General features: G+C 56.2%; 1 protein-coding gene across 2 annotated transcripts in view; it reads left to right on the top strand.

The window, feature by feature from the left end:
* The first annotated feature begins 2,018 nt into the window (after positions 1-2,018).
* The window catches only part of NAV1 (neuron navigator 1), a 233,120-nt gene continuing 208,667 nt past the window's right edge, over positions 2,019-26,471 (top strand). For both annotated transcript variants that reach the window (XM_075996964.1, XM_075996963.1), the window contains exon 1: positions 2,019-2,203. The gene's annotated coding sequence lies outside the window, so the exon portion shown is untranslated. The remainder of the gene's footprint in view (positions 2,204-26,471) is intronic.

Raw genomic sequence — 26,471 nt, 5'->3', positions numbered from 1 at the left:
CCCAGCCAGGCCGGCCTCCCCCAACCCACCCACGTTATCATGTTTGTCTACCCGTACAGGTTCACCGGTGGAGGCCTGTGATCGGGACACTTGGAGCAGGGTCAGGGTGGACTTGTATGACCAGCCACCCGTAAATGGGGGAGAAATATTGATCCTATGCACTGATGGAATTCCAAAATCATAGTTTTGGCCTTCTTTTCCATTCTGGGTAGCACTCAAGGAATGGCATCATGCCAACACTGCCAGTGTGGATGGGGGGCCCTGTGTCTAGCCTCACAATGGGTCAGGGGGTCATTTCAGTCTCTGATACCTGTTTGCATGCCCACTGCATGGCCCTTGAACCCTGGCCCTAGAGGGAGCAGGGAGCTCAGCCGGCCCCACCCTAGGAGCCTTCAAGAAATGACAATGCTTCTTCTTAAAGGATCATGCTCCCTTTTGCAGGCTGAGGGGACTGTGAAAAGCAAGAAAGGAGTCCAGGTAGCACTTCATTGAATGCCAAAATGGGTGCAGGACTGCAGGACTCCGAGATCAAAGTAGCAGCTAGTGCTTATCATTTACTCTGTGCCAGGCACTATGCTAAGTCTGTCACCTACACTATCTTATTTACTCTTCCCAACAATCTTATGAGACAGACAGCTATTATCATCCCATTTTACAGTTGAAGAGACTGAGGTAGTCAGAGGTTGAAGAATGCATTCACGTTCCCATGGCTAGTGAATAGTGGATTCAGGATTGGAGCCCAGGCCATCTGCCTTCAGAGCCCGTGCTTTTAGCCATTATACCCAGGGCAAGGGGCAAACCTCAGGTGTCACTCTGCAGCCCCCCTGCCTCCCCAAAAGGCATTCCCTTCATAGACAAAAATCATTAAAAATATCATTTTCCCTGATTCATCGGGAACTCCTTAAGTGTCACTGCTTGTCCACTGTCGGGTGTCTCCTTATATCCCCCCTCCCCCTGACTGACTGGGTGGGGGCTCAGGGACTCTCCTCCTGACTGCTGATTTTGCAGCCAGAGGGCTCTGAGACCTCCCAGAGAGCGGGCAGTTTTGCTTTCTACCCATCAATCCTCCTCCCCCCAGCTTCCAACCCCATCACCCTGGAAGTCAATCAGTCCTCGTGTTTGTTGGCTGGAGCTGGGAAGAGCCTGAGCTCAGCCTGCCCCTCGTGTGGCCCGGAGCCTGCTCCACAAGCAGAGGCCACCTGGTTTCCTTGTGCCCTTTCCCTGCGGAGCCTGGAAGCCCCCAGGCCGGGAGGCAGGGGTGGGGGCGGAATCCTTGCTCTGCGGAGAAGCTACACCAGGTTCGGCTGAGGACCTTCCTCCCAGTCACTCTCTAGGGAAGTGGGGAGAAGTCACAGTTTTACTGAGCACCTACTATCTGCGGGGCGTTTCCGGGGCCTCCCGTCTCCGCTGCACCTACGTGTCCCAGCTCGGACAGCGCGACAGTTTAGTGGGGCACAGAAAGGAAGGAAGGGGGTGGCCGAAGTCAAGAGCCGGTTGGGGAGGCGCTGGCCAAGCCGTCTGTCCCCTTCCCGGAAAGGACTGCGGCCGAACCAGCGGCACCCCGAGGACGCGTGGGGGAGGGAGGAAGCCCGGCCTGGAAGAGGTGGTGGCGGGTCCCCGGGCAGAGGAAAAGCTCAATTGTGCGAAGGCTTCCTGCCCTGCCAGCTCGCGGCCCCGACCCGCCACCAAGCAGCCGCCTTTCTGCGGCCAGCCGGGGAGGCGGGGCGGGAAGGCGAAGGCAGCAAAGGGTTACGGGAATAGCTTTCCAATGACAAAGTCTGGAAGCGACCCATGCCTCCGCCCCTGTGCGGGCCAAACTGGCACAGGGCAGGGGGAGGCGAGCGAGGGCGATCCCAAGCGTATCCTCCCCCCGCCCCCCGGCCGCCCGCGCCCGCCCCCGGCCGCCGGGCACGCCCCTCCCCGGGCGGGCGGCGGAGGCGGCCGGCGTGTGCCTGGGGCAGCGGGTCACCAGGCTCCGCCCCGCCGCCCGGCCGGGGGACGGCACTTTGTTCAGGACGCCGCCTCCCGCCCATTGTGGGGCCGGGCCGGCCGGGGCGCGCGGCGGACGCGGAGGCTGGCGCGAGGGGCCGACGCGGCCCGGGAGCCCCGGGAAAGTTTCTGCCCGCGGGGAGCGGGCTCCGCACGGGCGCGGCGCCGGGGATGCGCCACTCTGCGCGGCGGCGGCGGCGCGGACCCGGAGCCGGTGAGTGGCCGGCGCGGGCGGGCGCGGCGCTGAGGGTCCGCCGCCACCCACTCCGCGGCGCTCGGCTGGCGGGTCCTGCGGGGCCGGGACCGAGCCGGGGCAGGGGAGCTTGGCGCCCGAGGGCGGCTGCGGGCGGGGCTCGGGAGAGGCGCTAGAATAACAAGGGAGATGCTGGCCGCTTCCCGGGAAGGTGTGTGCCCAGACGTCCCTGTGGGCTGCGCGTCTGGTCCTGGAGTGGACTCTCTAGGGGCTGTCCAATTCCAACCCCTCTGAGCCTCAGTTTCCCTCCTTGTGAAATACCTACAATTGAAAGCGCGTTACGATCTTGTAGTCTGAGACGCCAAGGGCTGGGTTATTACACACACGCACACACACACACACGCACACGCACACACACACCACTCTGCCCACATCTTCTCTCCCTTTCTTTGAAGCAAGAGTTAACGCTTCTCCCATCCCAGCGGGAGCCAGCCGAATAGCTGGGGCAGGTGACCTTGCGGGCTGTTCCAGAAAATGTTCCCTGGGCCCCCAGCGCGCGCGCCGTGGCGCGCCCTCCCGCCGGTCTCCCTGGGGCTGTCCTCTCTGGCGCGCGCCCAGAGCGTCTGGGAGGAGAAAGCGTCCCCGCAGGACAGGGCTCGGGGGACAGGGGAGGGAGGGCGGGGCGAGGCTGCGCGAACGCGGGGCGCTCACCTGAGCGCTGCTGGCGCTCGGGCCCCTGCGGTCCGTCCCAGTCCTCGGATCCGATGAAAACCGGTTATAGGGGAAAGAATCAGACGGGTCTGCCGCGGGCGGAGAGGGCAGGCAGGAACTGGGGAGGGTGCGGGTGGTGGGGGCGGTGTGCAGGGGTGACGTCTGCCCCGCAGAGAGGGTTCCTTGTGCCCCGGAGCCGAACACAGGAAAATCTGCTGGGGAGTCAATGGGACTTTGTTAGGACGGTCACAGGGCGCAGCTGGCGCCGGCTTAGGGGAAGCGCTGGATCCCCCCTTGATAACACGCTGTTTATCTGGCTTCCTGTTTCGGTGATTGGGATACCATTGGCTCGTTCAAATTCAGTGCTGAGAAGCCTTCGGCCACGTCTGCTCTGCAGAAGCGGAGGGCCTGCCTGGGTGTTCCTGTTGTGGGCCACCCCTAGTTCCCCTGCAACTCACCCGCGGTGGGGCTGGAGGGCTGCACGCTGGGAACGGCCCCCCAAGTAGGGGGAGCTGTCGCGGCCGAGACCTTGGCTCCCTCCAGGGCTAAGAAGACGCGTGTGGCTCCAGCTCGCTTTATGAATTGTTTCATCCCGTTTTGAGTTGTGGTTGGTGCGTCTTTGGGTTTAATCTGAGAGAGGAGACCCAGGGAGTAGCTGTAGCTGCGGGTTTCCTTTTCCAAGATGGGCTTTACAGCAGTCCGTGCTCTCACCGTGGGTTTCTAGGGGAAGTTTTAGATCAGTTTGCAGTTCTCTATTTGGCTGTGCTGCTAACCACGTGGGTGATCACAGAGCAAATAATTCCTCCCCTCCCTGCCCTGGTTTTCACTTCTGTAAAATGGAGCCGGGGGGACTTGCTACTGCTGCAAGAGTAGAGAAGGTTTTTTTTCAGATCTGTGCTCCAACCTTTACGGTTCATTTCCTGAGGTTTGCAGGGAAGAGAGGGAGCATCTGCCCCTCATCTGAACTGCTCCAGCAATTCATCTGAACTCTCTTCAGGGCAGGTCTCGATTTCTGCTTTGTAGTATATCGTATTGTATTTGCTGATTGTCAGTGCACAATGCTTTGTATTTTAGACGTTGGGGTATTTGTGCACATGCCTTATCTCCCTGTGAATGCCTTCCAGGCAAACACCCTACTGACTACCCATGACACCCAGCACACAGTAGGCACTTTATAAATGTCGCCAAATCAATACATTTTGGGAAAAAAAAGTCTAAGTACCATCCAGAGGCTTCCTATCTAACTCAAGCGTCCATTTATTTATTCTCTGGGAGTCGATTTACTCCCCTCCCCTCCTTCTCCCCCCTCAAAACGTGGTCCTCAATGAGGCTGGCTTGCCTGCAGGAAGGCGGCAAGCTACCCACTTGGACCTTTTCTGGGATCTGGCTTCTTTGGTGAGCCTTGGCCTGGGGAGACTGGGACAGGAGTGCTGCTTTTCCTTCCCTTGCCTGGTCTGGCCGCCTTCTGAGTCCGTGTGACCCTCCGGTATCCACTCAGTTTTGGCCCAGTAGAAAAGGGTGGCCCAGAATAGAAAAGTCCCCTGTCCATTTTTCAATGTCACTTCCCCTTTCTTTTAAAGTTCTTTTGAATTCTTAAAGGGTTTGGCCTTTAAGAAAAACTAGAATGTCAAAGTTAAAAGGATCTATCTCCACCCCTTTGCAGACTAGAATCAGGCTCCTGACGGGCAGGGATGGGCGGAAGCCGAGCAGCTGGGCACTGTCTTCTGACTCCGGTCCAGGGCCCACTCCCTTTCAGCAGATCACCTCCTCGCACTCGGGATTTTTCTCTCCCCAGTGTTTCCATCTGTAGAGAACAGATGTTACTTTGAGAGAGGAACCCAAACCTAGCAAGGGATAAGGAGAGCTCTCTCTGAGATGGAACCAACCGCTAGCTTTTACGGCCTCAGGAACATGCAGCGCTAAGCAATGTGGCAATACTTAGCAAACACTTCATCTTTCTGGCCCCTAGTCACACACACAAAAAAGAAAGAAATGATTGAAAACACTTTCAGTTGCTTCTTCGACTTGAAAAAAGAAAAACACACAAAAACCTCACCAACTTCTCTAGTGGAAAACACGCTCCACAGTAAACGGTGTCCTGGGCCTAATCTGTTCTCTCAACCTCCTAGGAAGGCTGACTCAGACCTGATTTCCTCCACGGGGCCTGGGATTTTGTTTCCCAGCTTCCTGTGACTCGTGAGACGTGGAGGGAGGCAGGGAGGCTGAAGCCCAGGCCGCCTGGACCTGCCTGTGGATGTGGTTCAGCTTCTCATACGTGTCCTGGGCAGTCCACACTACCATCCTCATCAAATCCATTCGCTCCACTTCCTTTTTTTTTTTTTTTTTTGAGACAGAGTCTCGCTTTGTTGTCCAGGCTAGAGTGAGTGCCGTGGCGTCAGCCTAGCTCACAGCAACCTCAAACTCCTGGGCTCGAGTGATCCTTCTGCCTCAGCCTCCCGAGTAGCTGGGACTACAGGCATGCGCCACCATGCCCGGCTAATTTTTTATATATATATATCAGTTGGCCAATTGATTTCTTTCTATTTATAGTAGAGACGGGGTCTCGCTCTTGCTCAGGCTGGTTTTGAACTCCTGACCTTGAGCAATCCGCCCACCTCGGCCTCCCAAGAGCTAGGATTACAGGCATGAGCCACCGCGCCCGGCCCTCCACTTCTTTTTAATATGAGAGGCACTAATATGCATAAAAACTGAAAGGGGCTGATTTGTGCCCTGCTACCGAGGACCGTTCATAACAAGACGTTTCCACTTCAAAGGACTACAAGACTGTACCCATGTCCAGTCCTCAGATGCTCTGACAGCTTCCGTAAATGGGGGATTGTCTCCTAAATTCCTTTTTGCACCGTCCATTGCGGGTGGATAGGAACACGGCTGATTGTTGTGTGTTTATTTTGTTCCCTGCCACTTTGCTGAATTTGTCTATTAGCTCCAGCAGCTTTTCTGTGTACGGCTTATTTGGGATTTTCTCTATATAGGATCACGCCAACTGTAAATGGAGATAGTTTTGCTTCTTCCTTTCCAATCTGGACGCCTTTTATTTCTTTTTCTTGCCTAATTGCTCTGGCTGGAGCTTTCAGTACAGTGTGGAGTGGCACTGGTGAAAACAGGAATCCTCTTGTTTCTGCTCTTAGGGGGAAAGTTTTCAGTCTTTGAGTATTATGTTAGCTGTGGGTTTTTCATAAATGCCTTTTATCACGCTGAGGACATTTTCCTGTATTTCTAGTTTTTTTAAGTGTTTTTTTTTTTTAATCATGAAAGGGTGTTGAATTTTATCCAATGTTTTTTTCTGCATCACTCGGGATAATCATGTGGTTTGTTTTCTTCCATCATTCTGCTAATGTGTCACAGCACATGGATTATTTTTGTTATTATGTTACATTGAATCGCCCTTGTATTCTTAGGATAAATCCCCCTGAAAGTTTTTTTTAATCTCCAAAATTTTATTTTTTCATTTAAAAAGACAATAAAGTTCAACAAAGTGCTGACATTCTACATTTGGGTGGGTTGATGCATGTTAATTATATTTTTCATTATAATTAGTGGACTTAAACATTTAGAAATGTTTAATTGTGCTAAAATAGGCATAACATAAAATTTACTGTTTTAACTACTTTTAGGTATGCAGCTCAGTGGCAATAAATACATTCACATTGTTAAGTAACCATCAGCCATCTCTGCAACTTTTTCTTCCCAAAGTAAAGCTCAGTACCGATTACAGAATAACTACCCTTTCCCTTTCCCTGGCAACCACCATTCTACTCCCCATCTGTATGAATCTGTGAACACTTTTTAATAACTGGAAAAATCAGAGCTTTGAAGCACTAAAAGGTTAAAAAGGGCTTTATCGTCCTGTCCTCCAAACAACCTCCCAACGACTCCCCCAAGTCAGGCACACAGCTGGCCCAGATGTGGAGATGGACTGATTCCTGGTCGCCGAGGCTCCCAGGGCAGCCAGCCCAGCCTCAGCACGAACTTGAACTTCGTTTCCTCCGGCTCGGTGGTTCTCAATCTTGGTAGCACATTAGTGTCACCTGGGGAGCTTTAGAAATTACCGATTCCTGGGCTCTCCATCCTTGGAGAGTCAGCGTCACTTGGTTTGGATGTGGCTTCAGTATCCGTCATTTTAAAAAGCTCCCTAGGTGGTTCTGAGGCGCTGCCAGGGTCAGAGCTACCCGATGGTTGAGCTGATTTACTCCCTGGAACCCTCGACTGGTCACGGCTCTCAGTGACGCAATTGCCTCCCCATCTGGTCAGTGATTCTGACCCACTTTACAGCCCGCCCCTGATTTTAAAATCCATTTGTAAACAGAGTAAATGCCACCTTCCGTAGAGTTAAACTTGCAAAGTTGGAAAGGACCTTATGTGTCATGTAGCTTGTTTCGCCCCCCCATACATCAGACCACCCCCCTAAACATCCCGAGGGGGACGTCCTCCAGCCTGGACACCCCTGCTGCTGGGGATCTCCCAAGAAGAGTGTGTTGAAACCATCTCGGTCCCTATTTGGAGTGACTTCCACCCATCGGTGAAACATACCAGAAGTTCAGTGGGCTTCACCAAAACGCATCCTTGAATAAAGTGTGGGGGGGGTATTCAAAATCAGTCGCGCAGAATGAATGTAATTGGCTGCGAAGTGTGCTCCTTTCGGTATTTGGAAACAGCTACCGTGTGTCCGTGCTCGTCTTTCCCTCTCTGATCTTACCAGGGTATGCTTCCTTTAGATCGTCACTCAGGTGTTTTCAGGGGACAGGTAGGATGTAACGGCAAGGCTTTGGACCATGAAATGAGCCAGACTTGGAGTCAAGGTTCACATCCTGACTTTTGCACGTAAAGTCCTGAGCACGTGGTGCATATTCAGGCAGTACTGGCCATTGAAACCGTATCCTCCATCAGCACCATTGCTGCTAGCTGCGTGACCCACCTCAGCTAGGCAGGCCACGGAACCTCTTAGAGACTCAGTTTCTTCCCCCAGGAGAAGTGGAATGAAAATGCCTTACTCATAGGACAGTGTTTCGCAACTTGCCAGATCTTAACCTTCCCCCTCTTTCTCCCCCTCCCCCGCACACGCAGTGGACACACACACACACGCATTCCCACCACAGTGATTCCTGTGATCTGGCATGTTTGGGAAACACAGTCAGAGAGTGACTGCATGAATCGAGTGAGATCATGCAAGACCTGACCTGGTCCCTGGGACGCTCAGTGTGCGTGCTCAATAAACACCAGATTCCTCCTCTCCCCCACCCTCCTTACTACACTCATCACCCTTAGAGCGTGCCCCGATTTATCCCCACTTGCATGTGTTATGTCTGGAATGCAATGCAGCACTCCACTTAGGAGCTTGCTGGCACGGATCTGCCACAGGCAGACCACCTATCAGCAGTTAGGCAAAGCAGATTTTGTTTTTTCCAGCTGGTAGGCTTCCCCTAAAACCCGGGAACGGGGCTGTCTGTCTGGGAGAGGATAAATGAAGGCATAAAGGATGTGAGTCTGACTGTATCTTTTGAGCCTCACTCTTGTTATTGAGTTGTTCCATGCTGCTTGGGTGTTATCCAGTTTTTCTGCAGACTTCGAGCGTAGCGTAGGTCCTCAATAGATTGTTGCCGGAGTCGTTTACCAGTGCCTCTTTTCCCAGTTCACTGGTGCAGATAATTGAGTTGACGGGGAAGGGGTATCTGGGTTCCGGGTAGTGCCAAGATACCAACTGCTCTCTTCCTGCTTTCCTTGTAACAAAGGAGAGACAGCTGACGAGACACACGGTCAGGAACCTCAGCCAGGACCCCAAGCTCAGCAGCTGCCTGCCTCGTCTCTTGTCTGGGACGGTTCTGTAAGGTTCCCCCACCTTCGGGAGGAGGGCTGGATTGCATGGGTCACCCCTGCACTCCTGTGTGCCGCTGTCTGTTGGCCCCCGAACCCCTGTCCTCTCCGTCACCCCCTGGGCATGCTCAGCTCCACCGAGGAGGCCTGAAAAGTACCAGCAAAGCTCGCCTCTGCCTGGCTGGGCAGGACCGCGGAAGCTGCACCCTCAGGGCCGGTGCCAGTGCCCAGAGGGAGGGGAAAGTCACGGTCCTTTCCCATGCTGCAAACCCCCTCCCACCAGGAGGCTTTATTCTGAAAACTGTCAAATCCGTGGAGAAGGTGAGAGACTAGTGCAATAAATGTCTAGATCCGCCGATTGGTAACATTTTACCGGACAGCGCACTTGCGCACGCTCTCTGACTGTGCACATATGTACTTGTAAGACTTTTCTTTTCTGAGCCGACTTAACCTTAAACGCTTCAGCACGTATTTCCCAAGAACAAGGACATTCTCAGTACTGCAATCACACCCAATAATACTAGATTTGGCAGAATTATTTAATAGATGGGCCATGCTCAGATTTCTCAGTTCTTCCCCCAAATGCCTCTTAGAGAGAAACGCACTTTTTCTCAATCCATAGCCAGCTGAGTTGGGGCCTGAATTGGAGTTTTTTTTTTTCTCTCCTGGAAGAGAGAAATAAATTAGGATAGTGATACGATGGGTGAGAAGCTCTTTCATCTATATCATTTCATTTAATCTTTAGAACCACTTAGTGAGATAGGTACTAGTGTTCTGTCCATTTTACTGGGGAAGAAATTGTGGTTCAGGGAGTTATCTAAACTGCTCGATTATCACCATTCTCTGCTGAGTGTCATGGAATAATTATAGAAAATTAAGAGATTGTATTTGTGAAAAGCCTTGTGCCATTCACATTCCTCATCCTTTCACCAGGTATTATGAGGTGTTAGGACAGGCTGTGCTATCCCCATTTTACAGATGAGGAAGGGGAGACTGAGACCCTCTGAGGCTGGGATTAAACAAGATGTACGTAGTCAAGATCATATAAGTGACATTTCCTGGTGATCTCTAAGCAAAGCTGCATAGACTGGGTTGTAGTTGCTGGGCAGCCTGTACCTGGCTATGGGTCAAAGAGTAGCTGACTGAAGAAGAGAGATATAGGTGGAGGAGGGACGGACTTAGGGTCTCCAACACCCTCATCCTATACTGAGGGGTTGCAAGAGAGCCTGTCAAAGTGTTAGAAAACAAGAAACTGAATTTTAAGATTAAAGGTACAAAACAACCAAAAAGAAAAAAAAAGGAACTAAAATGAAATAGTGGGAGGAAGAGAAGGAGAAAGAGAGTTGGGTTTAGTGTAAGTGCTCTATCCTCGTCCATCTTGTCTGGGCATCACGGACATTGTGCAAAGGCGACAAAACAGGGACTAGAGTCATTAGTGTGTTATCTGGAGTTTATCTGGGTAACCACCAATGGAACTAATAACAGAAACCTATCTGGACAATAGAATGGGGTTGGGAAGAGGTGGGACAGGAAACCGTGGCTTGTTGTTTTAAGGTCTTCTGTGCAATTTGGTGGTGACACCCATAACAGTAGAGCAAAAGGCAGGCTTTGAGCTCGGGTATCCCAGTTTCTAAATACACAGAGGGAGCAGGAGCTGGCCCTGGGGGAAGCTTCCCTGCTGCGCTGAGCCGAAAGAGAGCGGGCTCCTTGAGGCCACGGATAGCTGCTTACCCAGAGAGAACCCCGGAGGCAGCGTGCCCAGGACCGTGTACCTACGCTCCACGTCCCACCTGCAGTGCTAATATTTTCGTTGTACACTTTTCACAGGATCTGTATAATTTTGCTTTTAAAAGTATGTGGACATCAGCAATTCATTTATTAAGAATTTAAAGTCGGCTGTTCTTGGTAACCCTGAATAATTTCCACCCCGAGTTGACATTATTGGGATGTGAGAAGTATTTTACCTGCAAGTTATTTTCGAATGCGATGCATTCTCCTGAAAACTAAATTTCGATATGGAGGCAGTCCACACAATGTTACATTTTGCAGAGATCTGATTAATTTCAATTTTGGGGTTTTATTGTTGTGATTTGGAACCCATGACGTTTTCTTCCGTTGGCCCCTGAAAAGCTCCTCCACTCTGGCCCTCTGTCCTGGGGACAGGTCGCATGGGTGGTAAGTGTAGGCGTGGCTCTGAAGGTATCTCTTGGCGAGCGTTTGAGACCCATACCGCCCTGGGGCAGTCATAGCCTGACCCTGAGGACAGAGCTAAGCTCTACTGAAGTCCCGTGACACAAATCCTATCCTCCTGCCAGACCTTTGCTGGCAGAAGTTCCTCTCACGTACGGCACAGTCCTCACTGGGTGACTTCATATCCAACATCTCACTTACTCTTCATGGCAACCCTATGAGGCGGGCGGGACAAACAGTCCCTTTTCTACAGATGGTGAAAACGGGACTCAGAGAGGCTAAGTAACTTGCCCAGAGCCACACAGCTTCAGGGAAGGAAGTGGGAAACCCAGGTCTTCTGACTCCTGATTTTGTCCTTTCCAACATACCCCAGGGCCATATGTAGCAGAGGTGGGCAGTGCCTCTAATGGCTCATGGAACTTAGCCACAGACATCCCTCTGTTATATAAATGCAGAAGTCATGTTGAGCTTTTAAATTAGCTTTGCTGTTACACTTATTTTGACAAGTCCTTAAGATTTATTTTTCAATAAAAGCTACTTGAAAGGACATGACCAATTTTTTTTATTTCCTGCTAATTTTTACCCAGTTAGTCAAAGAAACAATGTAAAAACGTGTCATGTTTTGAGTTCTGTTTCTCATTTTCTCATCAGAGTTGAAAATAACCACTGTGCATGAATTTAGGCCTTTGTCGGGCTGGCAACCCGTTCAGAACCCTTTGCTTTTTATCTGGTTTGGAGCTAAAAAAAAACAACTGGCCCTCCAGTTACACATCTGCTGGGAAGCCCGGTCCTCCCTGTCATTCCTCACCAATCTCCTTACTGAGTGTCATCCCAGAGACGCCACATCACACCTCTGAGTCATCGCCCCACTTCCTCTGGCCGCCCCGGCCAGAAAGAAGCCAGAGGCCACAGGGAGGCCTAGAGAGTGCCCACGGGGCTGGGGTGGCTGTGGGAAGTGGGTGGGAAGGGCAGCTGCCGCGCTGGCCACGGCGACTGTGTCACTCCGGCACCCACATCCAGTCCAGGACAAAGGCCCCTGTGTTCCGCGTGGCCGGGCGGGGGCCAGATGCCGGGTGGGGGCTGGCGCTGACACGGTCTGGGAGAGTCCGCGTGAGGCAGAGAGAAGCGGAAGTGGCCTCCCTGGGTCCTGGCACACAGTGGGGGCTCAGGAAACACTTGCTGACTGATGGGGACTGATCGGGAGGAGGGGACGAGGGAGGCGTTCAAGCTCAGGCTCGGCCGGGCGCGGTGGCTCACGCCTATAACCCCAACACTCTGGGAGGCCGAGGCGGGCGGATCGCTCCAGGTCAGGAGTTCGAAACCAGCCTGAGCAAGAGCGAGACCCCGTCTCTACTATAAATAGAAATTAATTGGCCAACTAAAAATATATAGAAAAAATGAGCCGGGCATGGTGGCGCATGCCTGTAGTCTCAGCTACTCGGGAGGCTGAGGCAGGAGGATTGCTTGAGCCCAGGAGTTTGAGGTTGCTGTGAGCTAGGCTGACGCCACGGCACTCACTCTAGCCTGGGCAACAGAGTGAGACTCCGTCTCAATAAATAAATAAATGAACTCAGGCTCGAGTGAGGGGCAGGTAGGGATGAATGTGCTTCCCCTTTCTCCCGAGCGCCTCGGTCCCCGGCGTTTCCCTGACGTTGGCCCCGGGGGCAGGTGTCGAGGCAGCAGATGCGCAGGCTTTGGGGTCCACTGACCTGGGCTCCCGCGGCCTTCCCGAGCCCCGAGGCTCTCCGGTATGAAGTGGAGGTGGTGATGTTACGCTCACCCCACAGAACCGCGCGCCTCGTCCTGGAAGGTGTTCGGCACCACATGGCGTAAAGCCGACGTCTGTCATTATCATCGTCCTTGATCTGGACGCCCCGTGGCTGGCCGCACCCCTGGGTGTGAACACCTGGTCCACGGAGGGTCACGTGGGGCAGGCAACGGCGCCGAGCAAAAGCCAAGGATGCCCGGAGCACTTGGCTCCCAGCCCTGTGGTGATGCTGCTGGGAGGGTTTGTCCCCGAAGGGGTGTTTATGTACCAGACAGCGAAATGCTTCCCCGTCAGATGGGGGGTCAGATGGCCTGGGGCGAGGGGAGGCGTCTGCGGTGCCGGCTCTGAGATATACGGTCCCCCCGGGCCCCGCTGGGCTCCAGACTGCAGGCCTCCCGGGGAGGGGGCCAGCGGCCTGGGTTTTGTTTGGCCAGGCCTGCCTCTTATCTGGCCGGGCTGCGTTTCCAGGGCGTTATAAATAGCACGGAAGGACGAGTCACAGATGGGGCTGCGGCAAAGCACATGGGAAGGTGGGAGATTTGAAATGATGAGCTCCAGGCTTGTGGGCCAAAACACAGCCCGGGCCATCTCCATGGCGATCGGACACCAGGGAGGGCTCAGCCGGGCGCCTCCGAGGCGAAGGCTTGGCTCGCAGAGCCAGAAAGAGCCTGTGTGCCCGGTGGCCGGCTCTGTTTGCTTCCCTCTGCCTCTTTGCAGAGAGCCCCGGGCTGCTGCCGCAACCCGCCAGGACACTGTGCAGAGCATGCACGAGACTTCCGGTCTGCAGGGACATGCGGGAGAAAGTGACCGTCTCTTCACCTTCAACAGCCGTCCCCCCAGCTGTTGTGGTCGAGGGCTGCCTTTCCCTCCAACCCTTTTCTTTTGTTCCATTCTGCTCTGTTTTAATGGAGGCGCAGTTTACAAATAGTGGCATGCAGAGATCTGAAATGTCCAGTTTGATGTGTTTTTGACAATTGCTTTTGACAACGGAATATCCCTGTGTGGCCCACACCCCAATCCAGAAATAGCAAATTTCCATCAGCCCACCGTTCCCCTCCCGTCCCTTCCGGGAGCACACCCGCCCCACTGGCGCTGTGTCACTGTTCTGAGTTTATGTTGTCACAGGGTGGCTTTGCCTGTGCTCGGACTGCGTATAAATGGAGCCACGCGGTAGGTTTTATGTGGTGCCTGGCTTCTTGGCTCAACATGGTATTTTTGAGATTCGTCCGTGTCGAATAACGTAGTCTGCCCCTTTTGATCTCTTATGCGTGAGGATGAATGTGCCACCGTGAGTTTATGGGGGAAAGTTTGGATTCCTTTCGTCGTTCTAGGATTCACATCTAAGGTGCATCGACAACGTGTCTGCCAGGGTTATGAGAGTTAAGCTAAGAAGGTAGATCCTTGGTGGAATCTTCACAGTGTCACCTTGTCTGTTCCCAGGCCACTGCCTCTCAAACCTGCAGCAGAGAATCCTTCCTGGCCTCTTCCCGCTTCTGGCACTTGCTGGCCGTCCTTGCCGTCCGCCGGCTCGTAGGTGCATCACTCCGGTCTCTGTCCCTGTGGTCTTCACGTCACGTTCCCTCTGTTTGTGTCTGTGTTCAAATTTCCCCCTTCCTGTAAGCACACGAGAGCCATATTGGATTAGGGGCCTGCCCGACTCCAGTGTGACCTCATCTTAACTAATTACCTCTGCAGCAGCAACCCTGTTTCCAAATAAGGTCACATTCCGAGATCCTGGGTATGAGCGCTTCGACCGACACAATTCAACCCATGACGTACCACCTGCCCCGTGAGATTGAGTGAGGTCATCCTTTGTGATCCTGATGGGTTAAGCAATCAATTATCAGGGGTGACGTTAGCCGAGGACCCGCTGTTGACTTTCTCTGTGACCTCATTCAGATCTCTTCTCTCTGGAGCTCAGGCTCCTCATCTACAAAATCTGAGCTCCAAGGTCTTCTCCAGATGTCAGTCCCGTAAATCTTTGCCTCTGAGGTTCTGAGGTTTTGAATCTGGGGACCCGGGAGATCCGGGGGGGCCACTAACCGATCTGGGGAAGTCAGGAGGGAGAGGCGGTTTGGGGGTCAGAAGATGCTTCTTCTGGGTTCCACCTCTCATCTGGGGACTCAGCTTTCTTCTCCCGGTGGCTGAGACCCTGGGGAGTCCCGAACATCCTCCATCCCCCACCCCCACTGTGCTATCACCCCTCACCTTGGGGAGGCCCAGAAGGAAGGAGGCCGGCTATAAATACAACCTGGATCCAAAGGCCCTCTTCCTGTGCAGGAAACACAGCGGCCCAATCGGGCAGGAAAAAGGTGTTTCCGAAAGAGAGGCCAGAGGAGGGAGAGGGGAGTGGGGACTTGGGAGCCAGGTGGGTTCCCGGGTGCTGGAGGGAAGGTGCTGTGAAGGCCACTGGGGGGTATTAGTGGGTGGCTTTAGTGCCAGCTTCTGGGCTGGTATGTGGTTCTGCCTGGGGTCTGCCATTCAAGAAACCCATGAAAACAGTCGTTGAAAAAGGCCCAAGGGGGTTTGGGCTGGGAGACTAGGATTTCAGGTCCCAGAAAGAGGATTGAAAATGCCACATTCATGAATTCACTCATCCATTCATTCATTCACTAAACATTTGCCACAGCTAGGTACTAAGTACAAGCTGTATAAGGTTCTTTTCTAAAAAAAAAAAAAATGGTCTAGGCTAGACACAGTGGCTCACACCTGTAATCCTAGCATTCTGGGAGGCCCAGGCAGGAGGATCATTTGAGATCAGGAGTTCAAGACCAGCCTGAGCAAGAGTGAGACCCCATCTCTACAAAAAATAGAAAAAATTAGCCGGGCGTGGTGGTGCGTAACTGTAGTCCCAGCTACTCGGGAGGCTGAGGCAGGAGAATCGCTTGAGCCCAGGAGTGTGAGGTTGCAGTGAGCTATGATGATGCCACGGCACTCACTCTAGCCGAGGCAACACAGAGTGAGACTCTGTCTCAAAATAAATAAATAAATATAAAAAAATTACCCAGGCATGGTGGCGCATGCCTGTAGTCCCAGCTACTTGGGAGGCTAAGGCAGGAGGATCACTTGAGTCTAGGAGTTCAAGGCGACAGTGAGCTACGATGGCACCACCATGCTCCAGCCTGAGCATAGAGTGAGGCCCCATCTCAAAATAAATGTATAAATAAGTAAAGTTTTAAAAAATGACCTGGTAGGCAAGCCAACGATTAGAGCCCAGTGACAATAAGTGCAACAGAGGCCACCACTTATTCTGGGCAGTGGAGGACAGTGGAGGGTTGAAACCATTGGCGGAGCACGAAAGGTCTCCTTGGGAGGTGAATTTTTTCTTGTGGGCTCGCAAGAATTATCAGGCAAAGAATAGGTATAAAGGGGAGAGAGTCGGAGGACCTTCTAGGCAGGGGGCAAAAAAAAATGCTGGGGCTCTTCCTTCTGCTCTCCCAGCCCCAGCCTCAGTCCAGCCCGGGCCGCCCAGAGCTCTAAGCAGCAGCCCTGCGCCCTCCACGGAGATTCCTGGCCAGCCCCTGGGGCTCTCTCTGGAGGCCGTCCCCTCTCCTGGCCAGCGGGGAGCGCTGACCCCCGGCTTCCCTCGTGGGAAGCATGTGAGGGTCTCACCTGCCATCTCGCTGCAGAGCCCCAGAAAATCATTAGTCAGGGGCTTCATTCTGCTCCCGAGGTTTCTGCAGTGGCACATGTCACAGGGAAGAGCTCAGACCAGTAGATTCGTCCCCGACGTGGAGGGCGTGAGTCAGCCTGGCCCCCGGGAACCCTGACTCCCCCTGGTCCTTGGCCCTCGCGGCGCTCCTGCCAGACCACAGGGCCCCCCTTCGGGGTTGGAGGGAACTGGGGTGAACACGGGCTGCTGTGGCTGTTAGGAAGCCCCAGAGGCGTCTGCTGTGTCATCCAGTCGAGATTCCTGTGCGTTCCCACGCCGCCAGCAGGGACGGGGAAATGCCACATTTCAGCCCCCGTCATTCAGCCGGGCTGGGTGGTGGTTAGTGCCCAGGGCGGGAGCCCGGCGCCCTCGGCGGGGCTGGGCAGACCTCAGCCTCTGTCCTCCCTCTTCTGGGAAACAGTGCGTAGCGATTTTGGAAGAAAGACAAAAGTTTGGGGCATGTGCTTGTTCAGTGTCCCCCAGCCCAGCCCACAGGACAGCAGCCAGACATGTCCGGACGCTTGTGTGCCCAATCACACAGAGTAGGGGCCCCCTTAGCGCTCGATCCCAGGACATTTACTCCCCCTGGGGAGGTCCCTTACAAAGCTGTGCTGTGGCCCAGAGGTTCCCCTGCGTTAGCCTTGGAGAGAGCTAAGGTCAGAAACCACCCAGCTAGGCCGGGCGGGGTGGCTCACGCCTGTAATCCTAGCACTCTGGGAGGCCACAGCGGGAGGATCGCTTAAGGTCAGGAGTTTGAAACCAGCCTGAGCAAGAGTGAGACCCATCTCGACTACAAATAGAAAGAAATTAATTGGCCAACTAAAAATATATAGAAAAAATTAGCCGGGCATGGTGGCGCATGCCTGTAGTCCCAGCTACTTGGGAGGCTGAGGCAGAAGGATCGCTTGAGCCCAGGAGTTTGAGGTTGCTGTGAGCTAGGCTGACGCCACGGCACTCTAGCCCGGGCAACAGAGTGAGACTCTGTCTCAAACAACAACAAAAAGAAATCACTCAGCTACCCTCAACGCCCTTCACTGCCACCTCCAAATTAGCGCCTTCCTCTGCTGGCAATGGGGTTCTAGGAGAAACTTCTTGATCTTCCCAGCTTTCAGGTGGGTCAACTGAGGACCAGCGTGCCCACACCACTTAGACTGGAGAGAATAAGTAATTAAAGCCCAGGAAGAGCTGGCTGGGATCCAGTCCCTTTACTGTAATCACGCTGAGAAATGTCAGATGCGGTTTTTGTTCCAAGGGGAGTGGCAGGGATGGGGAGAAACAGGAAGGGATGCACTGTCTGTAGTTCCCGGGCTGGCTGGAGGAGGGCGAGAGGCCCCTCGGGGGCCGTGGAACGGAAGCTGTCGCTGTGCTGGGCAGCGTTTGCGCTGAGCCGTGTGCGAGGGACTTCAAGGCACAGGAAGGAGGAGGCCTGGTCCTCCAAAAGAACAGGCATAAGAATAAGGGTGAGACAAATAAGTGGGTTTCTGTCCTTCTGCCACTTGCTAGCCGTGTGACTCTGTGCATATTATTTATCCCTTGATGTCCCCAGTGCCTTTGTTGGGGCCGAGAGAACTCATCCCCTGTACCCGCTGAAGGGTCACTGGAAATAAACTGGCAAAGGGGAGATTAGTAGCAGGAAAGAAGCAGACGGATGTATTTAATGTGCACAAGCTCAGGGGAGTCACGGGAGAATGATCGCTCCATAACCCGGTGGGGTCCGGAAGCCCATATTCCCGTCTTCCTGGGGGAGGAGATAGATGTGGGAACGTGGCAGCTTTGAGGGGCGGTAAATGATCCTTAGGGGGAACAAATGGGCCCGGTGCCCAGATGACGGTTAGTAAGTAATTCTCTTCGGGAATCGTATGGGACCAGAGAACAGACAGTAGTTTGGGACAAAGTTTGCCTGGGCTCTAGGTGTGGTGTTTCATTTTCAGTCTCTGTGAATATGAGTTTTAATCTTCATAGGTAAATATTAGCAAGTTTTCGTCTTCTCTGGCTATCGAAATTTCAGGGAGAGGATCAAAGGCAATCGTATTCCTCCTTGGCGGGGCCAGCGTCTAGGTAGAGAACTGCAGAGAACGGCCTCATCTGAGCTTTGGGGGAGAAGGGAGTGGAGAGGCGGGGGTGGCGGGAGGTCCGAGAGACCTTGAGCCTGTTTTTTCAGTTCAGCATGTCCAGGTGCCTCATTTTGGGGTGTCATTTTCTGAGCTCCAACACCTTCCTCTGTCAAGTGGGGGTGATTTTTACCTAGCTCACTGGATAACCTAGTTCTTGGGTGCTGAGTGAGATAATGCTTGTAGCTGACCCAGCGTGCCGCCAGACACACGGAAAGTGGCTGTCACGTTACGCTTGGGCAGGTCACTTGGCGTTCTGGAGCGTAAGCTCCCTCTCTGTACGTTGGGGGTTACTTGGTCCTCGCAGGCCTGCTGGGAGGCTGCAGTGAGGTGGTGGTCACACCGGGCCTGGCCCAGTCCGGCTGGAGGGACTGGAGGCGTAGGCTGGGAGGAGCCGACACCGGAGACCAAGCACAGCCGTGCACCGTGGGGAATAAAAACTCCTCCACCCGCTGCTGCTGCTTTTAAGCCTCCGTGCGGGCCAGGGGAGGCTGAGGGCCCTTAGGCGGAGTTAAACAGGGAGAGCTGGGCTTTGAGGAAGGCTTGTCACCTGCTCTGGCGCAGCTGACGGTGCAGGTGCAGTGCGTGTGGAGCAGGTTTGCCCGTCAGGGACCGGTGTGGGAGCAGGTTTGCCCGTCAGGGACCGGTGGCTGGAGCTGGAGTGGGAGGGGAGGGAAGGCCGTCTCCCTCCTAGGTGGCTCTCTTTTAGAAGTCCTGGAGCACAGCGCGGGTCCCCGCACTTCTCTCTGGGCAGGCCCAGTGCTGTCTGCTCCACACAGGCAGCGGAGGGGAATTCTGGGGAAGGGAGAAAGGAAGCTGCCTTGCCCTTTGTCTGCATGTCCTTGCAGCTCCCTGTCGCCGCCACCAGAGGACGCGATTGCACAGCGGAACCCGTCCCGATCCCACGCCCTGCTCGCCGGGCGGCCGGGCGGCTCTGCGTCCTTCGGGCGGGGGAGCAGGCACCTACCCCCACTCCAGGCAGGGGCAGCCAGGCAGGCTTAGAGGCCTGGGGGAGCAGACCGCGTCTGTCTCCCTGTGTGTCGTGTTGCCCCAGCTCGCTGGGTGGTATCAAAAAAGTCCTTATTCTTGATTTTTGTTCCACCTATTACAAACTACCCCCCTCCCCGCCAAAAACCACGGTTCTTGCTTTCTCCCTTTTAAGATTTATTTTTCAGGACAAAAAGAAAAACCCATTAAGTGTCTTGAGTGACAGGACATGGAGCAGGCTAGGATGCTGTTGGTTGGCAAGAGCAAAGGTCAATGATTTTTCCAGCCTGGCGGCATAGTCTTCTGGAATCTTCTTCCCTTTGGGTTATGGGGCCGTAGCCAGGGCCAACCTTCCCTCCACTATCAGCACAGCCCACCTGCCTGGCCCGGGCAACTGGCCCCACTGCAGATCCCAAACCACTGCTGGTCTAGCCTTGGCCACCCTAGGCCAGCGAAGGACACGCAGTAGCCCGGTGACCCTGTGCCCAGGGTGCTAGGGTGCCAGAGGGAAGCAGAGGAGGAGCTGAGATGGGTGTGGGACCCCGGGTTCCCTCCCCGCAGCAGGCCCTGAGAAACAGGGGTTTGTTTAATGAAATCCTGCCTCCTGTTCCTTCAAGGCCCAAGTCACTGTTCCCAGGGGAAGAAACTGATGTGTGTACAGATCTGGGTCTTCCTTGCCACGTGGCAACATGTTCGTCTCCTCTCTCTGCAGAGCCCCGTCTCTGGGACCGGGGAGCCACAGAGAGCGTGGGGATCTGTGGACCTGTGCCACGAGCTGAGGCCCCCCGGGGACCCGGCACGCAGACGAGAAAGGCCCGGCTGCTGTCCCGGGCCAGCCCCGGGTGCCACAAAGCAGGCAGGGGGCTTGGGGGGCACAGTCAGCATTTCCGTTGCGTTTTCCGCTACCACCACCGGCCTCCCCGTGGTGCCCACGAGCCGTTATTCTTTCCAGACGTCCCGAGCGGCGGCTGGCGTGCGGCGGCCTTGGCACCCTGAACCCTTTCTCCCCGAGACCCCAGAAAGCCCCCGCCTTGCCCACGGCCTGCCGCTGTTTTGTGTCGGAGCAGGAGCCGGCGGAGCAGGAGAGCTTCCCTGTGGCGTTCCCCTCTCTGTTTTAGAGGGGCAGGGCTGGCAGTCGCCGGGCTGGACTGTGACAGTGGGGTGCTGGTCCGTGAGGCGGCCCTCAGCGTGGCCGTCTTCACTGCCGTGAGCATGGTGGTTTGCAGGAGGAAGAAGAGCCAGCGCCCAGCCCAGAGGGTGATGTCGGCAAAGACGGCACGGACCGACCCCCGTCACGCACACGCTCTCACGCAAACGCAAGATGCGGGTGTTGCACGGACTGAGTTTGAACCCGGCTCTGTTACTCGCTAGCTGGCTAACTAACCACGGGGCTTCAGTGTCCTCGACTGTAAGCGAGGTAGCTGTGAGTAAGACCCAACCCGACGGTAGCTGACACGTGGGAGGCACTCAATAAAATTATTTCCCTCCATCCGTGTTCTAGGTTGTTCTTCAGAGTCCTTTCCCCCGACCCCCGACAATAGAAGCCCCTCGGGGACAGAGAAGGTTGCCCTGTCAGACAGTGGCGGAGCTCTGTGCCCCCGTCAGCCTGGGACTTGCTGTGAGGCTGGGGGCAAACAGCGGGGACAGAGGCCCCCACGGAGGATGGCCGGTTAGGTCTGACAAGGAGGGCACCCGGCAGGCTCTGAAGGCATTTCTCTGAGGTCGCGCCGCCCCCTGACCTTGGCCCTCGTGGGCGGAGGGCGTTTCTCCAGCGCAGACATCTGGAAGGCAGATGCGGGGCTGGCTGGGCGAGGGGGAGGCCCGGGAGGCTTCGGATTCCAGGCTCTGACTCACCCCCCGGCACACAATCCCCTCCGCAGCTGGGCGGCCCGGGGCCTGGGCCGGACGGGGTTGGTGGCCAGGCCTGGGTGGGCAGTGGGCCCTCGCCTTGGGCACAGCTGCCTCTGGGCGGGGAAGGTCTGGAAGGGTCCTGGCAGGGCTGACCACTCCGGAACACTGCTTTCTGAGAGCTCTGAGCCTCTGCCCGGGTGGAGCTTGAAGCGTCGGAGTGAGCGGGTCGTTCTGGGAACGCATGAGAGCCCAACACGGGGTCTCGGGAGGGTCCCGGGCAGTTGGTGCTCTCTCCTGGGCTGCAGCAGTGGCGGGGAGCAGAGGGGAGGGGGTGGCCCTGTCCATGGCGTTTGCCAGGAGGGAGCCAGGGAGTCCCCAGGAAGGGGGGTGGGCTCTGAAGTCGGGCGCCTCGGTCCCATCCTGCATCATGTCGGACACATCTCGGGATCTGTCTGTGCGTCAGTTTCCTCTTCCGAAAGTGGGGAATGTCACCGCCCAGGGTGGCGGGTGGGAGAGTGTGCTTAGGGATCAGTCCTGCCTGCATGGATGGTTTTGAGCAGTGAGGCTGTCCCGGGCCCGAGATTGAGCTGTCCTGGTCAATCCCTGCTGGGTCCTAGGGGAGGACGTGTGGGGCGGGGAGGCAACAGGCTAATGGAGAGGCGACAGGACGGTCGGGGGGTCAGACATGCTTGGCCAGCAGGCGTGCAACCCAGGCTGGCTGCCCCGGGTCACGCTCCTCCTGTGCGTCCGCCCCAGCAGGGAGCAGTCGTCCTCGGGAGACAGCCCCCCAGAGGGCTTCCGGACCCCGCGCCCGGGCCCGGGTGGCAGAGGGGACATTGACTCATCCCACCAGGTGTCACCGGCCCAGCCTGGGAGAAGATGTGGAACTGGGCCTGGGGAAAGGGTCCTGAGACCACCGTCCCCAAGGTGCTGCTCGCTGGGCCACCCCAGGTGTCCGTGCCAGGTGCCACAGGGGCAGCGGGGCACCAGGACCCTCCACGCCAGAGCAAGGAGGGGCTCAGAGCCTGCGCTTGCGCCCGACGCAGCTTCCTGGGGGCTCTGTGACGACACCCTCTTCCCCGAGCCTCCGTCTCCTCATCGGCAAAATGAGGGTGCTGGTCCCTGTTTCCCAGGTTGTCGTGAGGCTACACGAGGTGCCCCGTGAAACAGCCACGGGAGGCAGCCGCGTGCTGCAGCCGGGACATGCGTAGGCTTGGCGGGCAGGTCTGGCTGGGACCTGGCTCTCTTTGCACATAGTCCCTCCGCCCTAGCACAGGGCTGGCTGGTTGTGGGTGGTCAGTTCATGTGTGTGAAAGACACAGCTCAGCCCGAGCTCCGAGCTCCCTAGCATGTGGCTCTAACCTTCCCCACCCTCGGTGCCCCACGTATAAAATGGGAGTGGATGCATTTTCTATGCTGCTAAACAAATTACTGCAAATTCGGTGGCTTGACACAACACCAGTGGTTATCCGACAGCTCTGTGCACCAGGAGTCCAACGGGGCGTCACTGCGCTAAAATCAGGGTGTCCCCGTGGCCGTGCTCCTTTCTGGGGGCTCCAGGGGAGACTCTCTCCTCGCCTTTTCCAGCTGCTCAAGGCCACCCTGGTTCTCTGGTTCGTGGCCGCGTCTTCCGTCTTCACAGCCAGCCACGGCAGGTCGAGTCGCTCTCGTGCCCGTCTCTCTGGTTCCCTGCAGCTGGGAAAGTTCTCTGCTTGTAAGGACTCCTCTTCAGGATGGGACTGGGCCACCTGGACGACCCAAGGCACTCTCCCGCCTCAGTGTCCTTAATCACACCTGCAGAGACCCTTTTGCCGTTCATGGTGACGTCCACAGCTTCTGAGCACGAGGGCATGGGCGTCTTTGGGGCCTGTTACTCTGCCTGCCACAGGGAATACTAATGGTCCCTGTCGTAGTGGGTTGTTGGCAGGAATAAATATATGTAAAAAAAAAAAAAAGGTGCTATATCTAAAGTGACTGGCACACACTAAGTGCTCAATAAACGTTTGGTTATTGCTGTCATCGTTGCTGCATAAACCGTGCGGTGCTTTATAAATGCTAGTCATGAATGCCAGTTTTCTAAGAAGGGACAGGTCCCGGTTTCCGCTGGGCTGGCTGCCGCTCTCCCTTCCCGTGCCTCGGTTTCCTTCGCCATCGGGGGAGGAGCCGACCCGGCTCTTGGCAGCCGGCACCCCGGGCCCGGGAGGCACACAAAGTTTCCCTTGTGCTGTGCGAGGGCGGCTGCCAGCAGCGGGCACGGGGCCCGGCCCACGGCAACCCCGGGGACGCGCGGCATTCACCGAGACCACAAGGGAACAGAAGGGCCCCTTCTTAGGAGGGCAGGGAGGTTCCAAGTGGGCCCTGCAGGAACTGAACCCCCTCTGTGGCAAAGAATCGCCTCCATTGTGCGGAGGCACGGCTATTTGCAAAGCGTTTCACAATCATTTTTATTAGCAGAGCCCCTGAGACCTGAGGATAATAGAAGGGCTATCACCCAGCCCCTGCCTCTCTGGGGGAAACTGAGGCCCACACAGTTGAAGGCAGGACCCCAGGCCACATGAGGAGGTGGGTTTGACCTCCAGGGGCCTTGTGGCTTCAGACCAGCACTTTGTCCCTGGTGGCGCCAGACACTCCCTCTCCCACCCCCAGTCACTGAACTGAACCGAAAATTCACACCCCAGTGCCCCTCAGCGCCTCTCTCAGACTTTGCTCTAAAAGGCCAATTTGAAATGCAGCCACCCTCTTGCGTGTCAAGGCGCGGCCAGTCCTTTCTTTCCCATCCTCCTCCTTCCCCCACGGCACCGAGCTCTCCCCGTCACATCCAGACCCCTCCTGGGGGCTGCAGGGGCTCCCCACACTCTGCCCTCCCCCCCACCTTCCCTGCAAACACTCTGTCCTCATGGGGACACCTGCCCGTTTGCCCCTTTCAGCGAAGGGCCGGCCACTTCGCCCAGGCGTCCCTCCTGCCCACTGCCTTCTCTGGGCACCCCTGCCCAGGCCCCGGGGCACGGCCAGCGGCTCCCTGCACATCCCAGCTCACTACGGAGGCCTGCCGGGGGCCACCGCCTCCAGGAAGGCTTCCCTCTGGGGCCCGCCACCACCGCCCTCCCCACTGCTCCACCAGGGCGGGCAGCACCCTTTTATTTTTGTTTTCACTTATCGTCCTGATTAGCAAAGCTCATCATAGAGAAACAATAACAGGAAAGCGCTGTTAATGCAGGGCACACTGTTAACCCCCTTGCAGGTTTGTTTCAGGGCAGGGCTGTCTCTCCAGGCTGGGCTGGTACTCTGCACACAATTCCGTATTTCTGCTGTTCCGCTCAGTGTTATCGCAGGCATTTTCCCATATCAATCAGAGCTCTCTGTACACATGAATTTTAACATTCTCTCATATGGATAGACCATAATTTGCTCAACTATCTGTGATCCCCTCCTCCTGGCTCATCCCCAAGCTGCGGGGTGCTGACTTCATTAGTCCCCCTTCTGGAAGTCTGCCCTCCTGCCCCCCTGCCCCCACCTCCCCAGCCACGGGAAGACAAAAGGGGTGACCAGCTGCTCCTCACAGGACTCTGATTAGGATCTTGAACTGGGAAATCAGCATCACACGCTGCCCACACCCTGCGCCTTCCTGCCTGACAAGATGGGAAAGCCACCCGCTCTGGTGGGCTGGAGCTGGCAAACGTCCCCACCCTGTGCGAGGGGGGGGGGTGTGTGTGTCTTCCATTGGTTTGGGGGTTGCCCCTGTCGTTTTCTCCGATGAGGCCATCCGTGGACTGGAGGGCACAAGCCGGGCCAGAGGGAACTTGTCCTGCGGCGTTAATGGGGCAGGAGCCCGCCCGCCCAGGGGAGGCAGGTCGCCAGGGGAAGGGCTCAGAGGTGCAGCTGCGTGGAGCCTGCGCGCGGCCCAGCTGGAAGGCAGAGGCCAAGGGAGCCGGAGCTCTGCCACCTCTGTCGGGTCTACTGATGACCTTGCTCGGAGACGCGTCTCAGGGCTCCAGGTGGCCTAACCGAGAGAGCAGGAAGGACGTACTGTGTGTGCGGGCAGTATTGCTGCGCCCGGGGCGGGCAGAGGCGCAGGGAGGCGGAACTTCCAGACCCCCGGGGTCTCTGTTCCAATGCAGCCCGGCCGGTGTGGACCTGCCGCTGTTTCGTACAGAAAGGTGCCGGCCGACCCCCCATCTGCAGAGAGATGCCTCCTCGTGCGAGGCTGAGGCTTGCTCCCCGCCCGTGCGTGCCGGCGTTCCCGGTCTGTGCCCACAGCCCGGCGCACATCACGTTTGTGAGGCCCCTGGTCACACATCCAGGATGTCCTTTCTCCATGTGGTGCAGAACACGGTGATGGGCCCAGTGAGGGCCCAAACCGGCAGAAGGAGCTTTGTGAGTGCGGTGACCGGTTACGTGTGCGGTCCCGCCGTGGGCCGCCCCTCCCCGCTGTGGGCCGCCCCTCCCCGGGCAGAGTCTGCGACCATCTCTGGGTGCCGGCAGGAGTCACACGGTCACGGCCTGCCGGGCTGCGCACCGAAGGCGTAGCTGCAGTGTGTGCATCCCGGGCTGACGAGAAGAAAGGGGACTTTGGGGGCGGGGGTGAAAAGGCAGTGGGGGCATCGCACGGGGCCTCCCACTGCCCCCCCCCCCAGCTTGGTGAAGAGCTGGCACCAGCCCAGAGCAAGCCACCGCCCGCTGCAGTGCTCTTGTCCCTAGCTGGCGGTTCCCTGCGGGCGGGTCCGGGCTGCCCGTCCCGGAGTCCTGGAACCCTGGCTGGTCTGTTTCCCGTAACACCCAAAGCCACTTGTAAACCCGGCAGCAGCACCCACCACGGGCGCTGCCACCACTTCCCCGAGGCAGCACCAGAAGTTCCTGCTGGGCGCTGTGTCTGTTCCGTCTGAGCTTTGGGTGGCGGCATGTCTGGCCACAGCGGGGGCCTGGTGCGGCTCCCGTGAGGGGCTCTGTGGCTGCGTGCACGTGCATGGCCACACATGTGCTGCTGCACGGTGGGCTCGGGCAGGCTTGATGCTGATTACGCGTGTTGTTTCACCTCCCTGGGCCTCGGTTTCCTCATCTGTGAAATGGGAGTGTCGCTGGTTCCTACCTCATGAAGTCATTGCAAGGATTCAATACAATAATGCAAGCAATGCGTGCTTGCGCAGTGCCTGTCCCACAGTGTGTGCTCGGGAAGGGGGGCGCTATTGC

The sequence above is a fragment of the Microcebus murinus genome, chromosome 23 (genome assembly GCF_040939455.1).
Source record: "Microcebus murinus isolate Inina chromosome 23, M.murinus_Inina_mat1.0, whole genome shotgun sequence".
Lineage (NCBI taxonomy): Eukaryota > Metazoa > Chordata > Mammalia > Primates > Cheirogaleidae > Microcebus > Microcebus murinus.
This window is presented reverse-complemented; position numbering and strand designations above follow the sequence as displayed.